Source organism: Pituophis catenifer, unplaced genomic scaffold (assembly GCF_029215685.1).
Source record: "Pituophis catenifer annectens isolate HBS135680 unplaced genomic scaffold, rPitCat1.0.hap2 SCAF_10, whole genome shotgun sequence".
NCBI classification, from domain to species: Eukaryota; Metazoa; Chordata; class Lepidosauria; order Squamata; family Colubridae; genus Pituophis; species Pituophis catenifer.
In genome coordinates this window covers 25,792,946-25,800,797 of record NW_027256890.1, presented here as the reverse complement: position 1 = coordinate 25,800,797, position 7,852 = coordinate 25,792,946, and the positions used below count along the sequence as shown (strand labels likewise).

At 43.4% G+C, this 7,852-nt stretch overlaps 5 non-coding genes across 5 annotated transcripts; all 5 read right to left on the bottom strand.

The window, feature by feature from the left end:
• Positions 1–2,317: 2,317 nt before the first annotated feature.
• Positions 2,318–2,386, bottom strand: LOC139322518 (small nucleolar RNA SNORD31). The gene has a single exon (XR_011600849.1). It is a non-coding gene; the product is annotated as a small nucleolar RNA SNORD31 (small nucleolar RNA).
• A 966-nt stretch (positions 2,387–3,352) lies between these two features.
• Positions 3,353–3,418, bottom strand: LOC139322514 (small nucleolar RNA SNORD29). Its single transcript, XR_011600846.1, has one exon. It is a non-coding gene; the product is annotated as a small nucleolar RNA SNORD29 (small nucleolar RNA).
• A 1,427-nt stretch (positions 3,419–4,845) lies between these two features.
• LOC139322517 (small nucleolar RNA SNORD30) lies at positions 4,846–4,917 on the bottom strand. Its single transcript, XR_011600848.1, has one exon. It is a non-coding gene; the product is annotated as a small nucleolar RNA SNORD30 (small nucleolar RNA).
• A 204-nt stretch (positions 4,918–5,121) lies between these two features.
• Positions 5,122–5,249, bottom strand: LOC139322519 (small nucleolar RNA SNORD22). Its single transcript, XR_011600850.1, has one exon. It is a non-coding gene; the product is annotated as a small nucleolar RNA SNORD22 (small nucleolar RNA).
• A 2,237-nt stretch (positions 5,250–7,486) lies between these two features.
• Positions 7,487–7,556, bottom strand: LOC139322516 (small nucleolar RNA SNORD26). The gene has a single exon (XR_011600847.1). It is a non-coding gene; the product is annotated as a small nucleolar RNA SNORD26 (small nucleolar RNA).
• Between the last annotated feature and the right edge of the window lie 296 nt (positions 7,557–7,852).

Sequence of the window (7,852 nt, the reverse complement as noted above, 5' to 3'; positions counted from 1 at the left end):
GATGAACAAAAGGGGAGAGAGGACCGACCCCTGGGGCACCCCACACGTAAGGGGCCTCGGGGCCGACCTCTGTCCCCCCGCCAACACCACTTGCGAATGACCCGTGAGGTAGGATGAGAACCACCGTAAAACAGTGCCTCCCACCCCGAACCCCTCGAGGCGTCGCAGTAGGATACCATGGTTGATGGCATCAAAAGATCTAACAGGACCAGGACAGAGGAATGTCCCGTCCTGAGCCCTCCAAAGATCATAAACCAGCGCAACCAATGTCGTCTCCGTGCTGTACCCGGGCCTGAAACCCGACTGGTACAGGCCCAGGTATACTGCTTCCTCCAGGGCCAACGGGAGCTGATGTGCCACCACGCTCTCAACAACCTTCGCAATAAAGCGAAGGTTGGAGACAGGACGAAAGTTGTTCAAGATAGCTGGATCTAAGGCGGGTTTCTGGAGGAGGGGTCTCACCACTGCCTCCTTCAAGGCAGTAGGGAAGCTCCCCTCATCTAAGGAAGCAGTAATCACTGCCTGGATCCAGTCCTGTGTAACCTCCCGAGCCGAATAAACAAGCCAGGAGGGACACGGGTCCAACAAACACGTGGTGGTACTCAGCTTCTCCATGATCCTGTCCACTTCCTCGGGAGTAACAGGATCGAACTCGTCCCAGATAACCAGACCCGTCGTCACCCCCCTCAACCGACCCTGCCCAGTCAGAGTCCAGCCCGTCCAATATCCAAGCGATCTTGTCCAGCAGATGTTGGCTATACTCCTCGGCTCGCCCACGCATAGGGTCATCCCTCGCTCCCTGATTCAAAAGGAAGTGGGACACCCTAAACAGGGCCGGCTGATGTATTCTTCTCAAAACGTCTTCACGGTAACCATTTTAAGCCTGTTTTTATGGAGACAGAAGACATATATATGCTGAAATAATCTGTAAATTATGAAGTACGTTGAATCTCAAGAGTCAAGTGTTAATGAAAACAAATATGCTTTTTGGAGTACGAAGGCTGCAAAATTTGAACTAGGGAGGAGATGATGCACAAGAAACCAATAACAGAATTGGAAGGTAACTTGGAGGTCTTCTAGTCCAACCCCTGCGCAAGGAGATCCTATACCACTTCAGACAAATGGTGATCCAACATCTTCTTAAAAACTTCCAGTGTTGGAACATTCACAGCTTCTGGTGGCAAGCAGTTCCACTGGTTAATTGTTCTAACTGTCAGGAAATTTCTCCTTAGTTCTAAGTTGCTTCTCTCCTCGATTAGTTTCCATCCATTGCTTCTTGTCCTGCCTTCAGGTGCTTTGGAAAATAGGTCGGCTCCCCTCTTCTTTGTGGTAGCCCCTCAAATATTAGATGACTGCTAATCGTGTCACCCCCTAGACTTTCTTTTCACTAGACAAATTCCTGTCCGTCTGAGAAAACGAGATTTCAATCTGTCTTCTCGATAGCTTGTTCCCGCAAAAGCAATCTCATTTTTAAACTATTATGATGTCTGGTGTTAGAAATGGGCTCTCACCTCTTCCAGTGGGAAATAGCAGATTTCAAGCTCTGTGGGTCCAGCAAAAACAGCCTGGAGTCCACCTGTGCAAGGAAAAAGATGGCAGGACCAGCATGCGTTAAATCTGAATTTAAGAGGAAAAAAAATGCATCATTTAGCGAAGGCAGGCAAGCCATAAATTCCCAGACTGACCTACAGTAGCGGCCAAAATTGCGGAAAGCTTTTGGGAAAAGTGTTATTTTCTAAAACTAGCTAATGACACTTTTTTTTTTGGTAGTAGTACCGTAAAATTATATATCAATGGAAAGATAATTTAATCAAGAATGTAATGCAGTAACTTTTAGGAAGGATTTGCTATTAGAATAGCAGTTACAGTATAAAGAAAAAAAGGGAAACAGATAGAAAAAAAGATATACAAAAATGATCACCATAGAAAAAAATGAGTTATTCAAAAATGATCACCCTGTCAAGTTAATCCTTAGTTGGGTAACCTGACGGCTTTACAACGTCTTCCCATGGAGGGAACCAAGTCTTTTAGTTCGGCAGCTGTTATGTGAAACCAGGATTGAATGATGGCTTCCATTAACTGGGTTTTATTGCTGGGTCGCTTCTGACTAACCAGTTTCTTGAGTCAGCTCCATAGATTTTGAATTGGGTGTAAATCTGGGCTATTCCCAGGCCATTCCAGCAGTGGAATAGGATGATCTTGAAACTCCAAAGGAAAAAAAAAAGTAGTGTTATTAGCCATCAAACCTCAAAAATACACTTTTCCCAAAAGGTTTTCCACAATTTTGGCCACGACTGTAGAGTAGAGCCGGCCTTGGGGTAAATCAGAGGGACCACTCAGTCACAGGAAATCAGACTGGGGCGGTAAAGATCTCATCATTGAGAGCCAGCCGGGACAAGCATTCAGAAAACCCACAAAAACCTGGCTTACACACCACTAACCACACCACTGGCCCAAGCCAAAAACGAACCAGACTCCAGAATCCAGGTGGATTTGTCTCACTCTGCTAACTTTATCTTGTCTACAGATAGTCCTTCACTTTCAACCATTCATTGACTGGCTATTCAAAGTAACAATGGCACTGAAAAATGTGACTTGTTAACATTTTTCACGCTTTTATGATCAAAATTCAGATGCTTGGCCACAGACTCGTATTAATGACGGTTGCAATGTCCTGGGGTCATGTTTTGCGACCGTCTACAAGCGAAGTCAATGGGGAAGCCAGATTCATTTAACCACCGTGTTACCACTGGGACAAGGTAGGTCATAAAATGGGGAAAAAACTTACGGAACAACCGTCTCAGTAACAGTGTCAGGTTTCGATCTCAAAATAAATGAATTTCCAAACTGCCGATCTTTGAGGAAATTTTCTCTTTATTGAGCATAGTGATCTATCCCTGGCTCTTTCGCGGTCAGCACTGACCTTTGCCCCCCAATCCCTCCCTTTCCGATCCCCAATTCTCTGCGTCTCATTGGCTATCTTCTAAGCCACTCTCCTCATCCCATCTCCGTCAGATCACAGGAATGTCCCCCCTCCTCCCATCTCCGAGGAAACAGAATCTTCAAAGGAATTAAGTAGGCAAAAGTTCAAGCTTCTCCTCTCCTTTCATATGTCAGCGCTGGAACGCTGACAAACAGAAATGTTGGGACTCAGTTGTGCTCGTAAATTGAGACTTATGTTTACAGGCAGGAAAATCCACTCACCTATGTTTTGGGCTGTTCCTTCCAAGTTATTTTCTGCAGGAGGAAAGAAAAAAGCAGCATGTGTACAACCAAACATCAACAACTCTCAATAAATACAGCAATGGGACCCCATCAGGAATCCAGCTGATAAAATTCTTTCTCTTTTGCAGTTTTTCAGGCAGTTCCTGACGTTTCATTTATGTTCAAAGTGAGCTAGTTGTATTCATCATCAAAACTGCAACGTAGCAGGGTTGAAAACGCCCATTTATTTATGTCTTTTAACGACCCCCATAATCCCTGGCATCGGGGGTGTGGAGTCTGGGCAACTGAATGGAGCTAGCAGTGTGTTTACTGGCCGGATGCCCTTCCCTGTCACCAATGCGGAGTTTTGTTCAGCAGATCTATTCTCATCGTGCCCCGAGAGAGAAATATCTGCCTGTACCTAGGATCGAACTCACAACCTCCTGATTGTGTGTCGAGAGCTCCACCTCTAGGCCACTCCACCACTCACAAGACTGTGTGTTAAAACCCACCTCCGAAGTCTAATCCGAAGTGCCATTTCCCCCCAATTTTGCTCTAAACTGCCTATACGGTAGTCCCGCAGCTAGATCGGCAGCAAATAAATTGAACCAATCCAGTTCCAACCCTCAGGATGTCTAAAAACCTGACCAAGGCTGAGATCTATGTCTACCACCCATTCCTAGCTCGTGGGCCATATGAAAAGTCACCGACCGAGCCAGATCCGACCTACAGGCCTTAGTTTGCTGACTCATAGATTAAAGTTATCTCGAGGCGTTTCTTACCCGTTCATTCTCCATCATCCAGGAACGCCGTGACCAGTTTTCTCCATTCTGTAGGAAATAACGTGTCATGAATACGTAAAATACACCAGCCAGGTTGTAATTCCGGTCCTTATTCATCAATTAATAGAAACCCGTTTGTGAGCAGAGCTTCAGTACCAGCCTCAAAGAAATCTCCCCAACAAGGAAAAATCTAGCAATTAAATGTGGGGTTATCCTGATTATAACGAAGCTCAGGTCTGTTTTCACTCCCAAATTGTCAGGCTGTAAACCAGGGATGTCCAACTTTGGCAACCTTAATATCGGTGGACTTAAAAAGATAAAGGTTCCTCTCGCACATACGTGCTAGTCGTTCCCGACTCTAGGGGTTGGTGCTCACCTCCGTTTCAAAGCCGAAGAGCCAGCACTGTCCGAAGACGTCTCCGTGGTCATGTGGCCGGCATGACTCAACGCCAAAGGCGCACGGAACGCTGTTCCCTTCCCACCAAAGGGGGTCCCTATTTTCCTACTTGCATTTTTTTTTACCTGCTTTCAAACTGCTAGGTTGGCAGGAGCTGGGACAAGTCACGGGAGCTCACCCCGTTATGGGGCAGCACTAGGGATTCAAACCGCTGAACTGCCGACCTTTCCATTGACAAGCTCAGCGTTTTAGCCACTGAGTCCTTAAAGCTCTCAATTTAAGAACCTTTTAAGATTTGTAGACTTCCAACTCCCAGAATCCCCCAGTCAGCCATGCTGGGGGAGTTAAAAAGTCCATAACTCTTATGGAAACGCCTGCGATTCAAGAAAGCAGGAGGAAAATATTTGGGGCACCAATGATCTCCTCCCGCCCCCAAACTTCAGACTGGCCTAGTTCCCAACCGATGCTCAGATTCCGATTCTCAACAGCGAGATTCAGCCGAACGAGATTCCAAGTGTTGAGCTCATCATATCAGCGGGAACCAGGCTGGTCGACGAAATTAATTGCGAATTGAGCAGCTGGAAACTTACTTTAGCCAAGCAGGAGGGCCAATCTTCCTATTACTAGTTCATCTCCTTTTTGGAAGCTGTTGAAAGAAATAACAATGATGTCAAAAAAAAGCAGGACTCGGGATTCTCAGAGGATTTATTGGGAGACAAAAAGGATTTAAGATGTCCGGTCCCATCAGACAGCTCCTTCCGAAGCAAATCCATCCTCTTTTCCATCAGCTGGCACCAGTGGGTTCAACCTTTGCAGGTTCTGGCACCAGACAGACAGTAAGACGTGATAGGTTTTCATCACTGGGACGATTTTAACGACTTCTAATGTAATCTTTAATTTTTTACATCTCCCATCTTTTAATGTAATTTTTTTTTAAAAAATAGAATAGAATTCCTTATTGGCCAAGTGTGATTGGACACACAACGAATTTTGTCTTTGGTGCATTGGCTCAGTGTTTAATATATTTATTAAATTTATACGACCGCCCCATCTAACCTAGAGGTGGCTTGTAATTAAAAAATTTTTATCATATTTTTATTGAAAGTTAGCAGGGGAAGCAGGATTTGCTTAACCATGCAATTCACTTATCTGCAGTCATTTGTTTAACAAACGTTAACATTTTTAAAACATTCGTAAAAAAACAAAAAACATTGTTTACCCACGAAAGCTCTAATTTCTAGGGCGGTCGTAAGTCGAGGAGTACCCAGATTTAATCATTTAGTCTTGCATTATAATATAAAAGCAGCCACACACACACCCAGCCACTATCAGACTGTGTGAGTGATGGGCTGCTGGTTGTGAGTGTCCACTCAACACGCGTGTTCAACTTTTGTTGAGCTACACGTGTGTGCTGGGCCGCTGCTCATACACCACCATTCCCCTCTCTCCACAGCAGCCTGGCCAAGCTGCAGACTGGTGTAATAGGCTAGCATCGCCTTCTCCAAACTGGCAGGGGTGATAGGCTGGTAATCCTTGACTTGCAACAAGCTCACTTACTGGCCAAAGTTACAACAGCACTGTAAAAAAAAAAAACAACACAACTTGTTTTCCCCAAGCTTTTAAGATCATTGTGGTATCCTCAAGCTACGTGATCAAATTCAGACGCTTGTCAACTGTCTCATATTTATGACGGTCGCAGTGTCATGTGATTTGTGACCTGACAAGCCATGTCAAAGTCAGATTCACTTCATCGCCGTGTTGCTAATTTAACAGCCGCAGTGATTCCCTTAACAACGCTGCCAAGAAAGTTCATAAAATCAGGGCAAGGCTCACTTAAGACACATCTCACTTAAGCAAGATAGGTTTTGGCCTCAATTATGGCCATAAGCCGAGGACTACCTGTACAGACTTAAAAGGCCCAGCCAAAATCCACCATCAAACATCCCTTAAATACGGACTCACCTTTCTTTAAAGTGGATCTGTCTGTCGGATAGAAAAGAAAACCCAAATTAGTAAAAGAAAAGAAAAAAAAAAAAAAGGAAGAAAAACCATTTTGCGTTTCGATAGAAGTTTGGCCGATCAGGGCTTTGGTAACTCAATTGCCATTTGACTTAAAAAAAGTCGTCCAACAACAAAAGTCATCCTTTCGGTCACACAACAGCATCTCGGCGCAATGGATGGACCCACAACCTTCAAACTCACCTCTTAAAAAGAGCTCCAGGAGGCATTTTAACCTTTGGGCCAATTTTCAGGTCCAAGACCGTGTGCCCTGAAAAAAAAAAAAGAAAACAAGACAATTCAAAAATTATACGTTTCAGCTCCAAGCTTATCGCCTAAAAAAATTTAAGATTTTGCGTGTTCTCAGAGGGTTAACTTAACATCACCCGTCATCAGATATATGCTTGTCTATTTTATGCTCATCACGGAACACAGGATGGATATTAAGTGTCTTGGGTAACTAATACTAATACTAATAATAAGTAATACTAAAAATTTTTAAAGACTGTACACCAGCAGCCAACTGGAAAACAAACAACAGGCAGTCCTCGACTTACAACCATCCAAAGAAAAAAATGTGACTTGTGACATTTCACTTACAACCATTAAGGCATTCCCATGGCCACTGGAGTTCAGAGGCTTGGCAACTGACACATTTATGAAGGTTACAACCACAGGGAAGGGGGGGGGGGGGTCATGTGATCCCCTCTTGCGACCTTCTAGGAAGTCAGATTCACTTAACCACCGTGCTAATTTAACAGCTGTAGTGATTCACTTAACCACCGTGATAAGGTCATAAAATGAGAAAAAACTCGCTTAGCCGTCTTTCCTTAGCAACGGAGATTTGGGGGGGTTCAATTACAGCCGTAAGTCAAGGACTACCCGTAGCAGAGTAAAATCACTTTTAAAATGATTTTTAAATGGGAATTTTGCACTTTTTCGTTACTTACCTGTAACATAGAGACACCCGTGCTGCTTGTAGCTGCAAAACAAGCCACAGGAAAAATGATTATTTATGTTTCTCTTGTCATCTAAATCTCAGAAAGCCTTTTTTTAAAAAAATTAGACAATTTCTGGAATCCAGTTGGTTAATTCTCTTTTTTGGGCTACTCAGACTGCTTTCGTTTCTCCATTAAAGCATCAGAAAGAGAGAGTTCAAAATCTCTTCATTGTAGCTTTTTCTAACTTCAAACCAACTAGCGGAGATATAAATCTCGCTGACTTCCTTCAAACGTAATATTCTTTTTACTTTTAATAAATTTCCATTTATTTTTATTTCTACATTCCACTGCAGACCACATATAGTTAACTCTGCATATTTATATGTAACTCTGGCTACATACATACATATATACATTTATATATATATATACACATACACATACATACACACACACACACACACACATATATATATATATAAATAAATAAATAAATATATTCCACTCCCAACTATTTCTTCCTTTTTTAC